We start from the raw sequence: 1,268 nt of genomic DNA on the forward strand, positions 1-1,268 counted from the left end.
AGGGCGTGGTCGCTTTACCCGGAGGAAGTGCAGCCGAGAACGGCCTTCCTGGACGAAGAAAATTTGACGTCCGTCTCACTGGAATTCGAAAAGTCTGTTGGGGGGGGAGGGGGGGAGGGGACTTTGTTTGTTTGAGGAGGAAGGTGCCTTTGTTTGTTTGTTTGTTTGGGGAGGAAGGTGCCTTTGTTTGTTTGGGGAGGAAGGTGCCTTTGTTTGTTTGGGGAGGAAGGTGCCTTTGTTTGTTTGTTTGTTTGGGGAGGAAGGTGCCTTTGTTTGTTTGTTTGGAGAGGAAGGTGCCTTTGTTTGTTTGGGGAGGAAGGTGCCTTTGTTTGTTTGTTTGTTTGGGGAGGAAGGTGCCTTTGTTTGTTTGTTTGAGAAGGAATGTGCCTTTGTTTGTTTGGGGAGGAAGGTTCCTTTGTTTGTTTGTTTGGGGAGGAAGGTTCCTTTGTTTGTTTGTTTGTGAGGAAGGTTCCTTTGTTTGTTTGTTTGGGGAGGATGGTTCCTTTGTTTGTTTGTTTGGGGAAGAAGGTTCCTTCGTTTGTTTGGGGAGGAAGGTTCCTTTGTTTGTTTGGGGAGGAAGGTGCCTTTGTTTGTTTGTTTGGGGAGGAAGGTGCCTTTGTTTGTTTTGTTTGGGGAGGAAGGTTCCTTTGTTTGTTTGGGGAGGAAGGTGCCTTTGTTTGTTTGTTTGGGGAGACAGGTGCCTTTGTTTGTTTTGGGAGGAGGGTTCCTTTGTTTGTTTGTTTGGGGAGGAAGGTGCCTTTGTTTGTTTTGTTTGGGGAGGAAAGGTTCCTTTGTTTGTTTGGGGAGGAAGGTGCACGCACACTCACACACACACACACACACACGCGTACACTCACACTCACTCACTCACATATTCACACATACACACACAAACATATAATACAATGACTCTTTTCGTTTTGAATGACGGTCTTACAGCAGCAATGTCTGGCAGGACGACGAGTAATGACAGATTGACAAGCCCTTTGCATATCTCCTTGCTTGTATGGTTTGCCCGGGCGAAGAGGGATGGAGAGAGTGCTTATCCCAAAGACACTATCCTTCCCTCGACCATCCCGGTTGCGTCCTAAGAAAAGAAGAAATCAATTCGTTTGGATCCAATCTGGTTGCAGAATCGGTTTCGAAAAGTAAAAAAAAAAAAAAAAAAAAAAAAAAAGAGAGAGACAGAAAAAAACGGTTCTTTGCCAGTTGTCTACGAGGATCCACTCCTGATTCCTACCTCCTATGATCTTTACCAAGGGCGGAGT

Source organism: Penaeus chinensis, chromosome 32, assembly GCF_019202785.1.
Source record: "Penaeus chinensis breed Huanghai No. 1 chromosome 32, ASM1920278v2, whole genome shotgun sequence".
NCBI classification, from domain to species: Eukaryota; Metazoa; Arthropoda; class Malacostraca; order Decapoda; family Penaeidae; genus Penaeus; species Penaeus chinensis.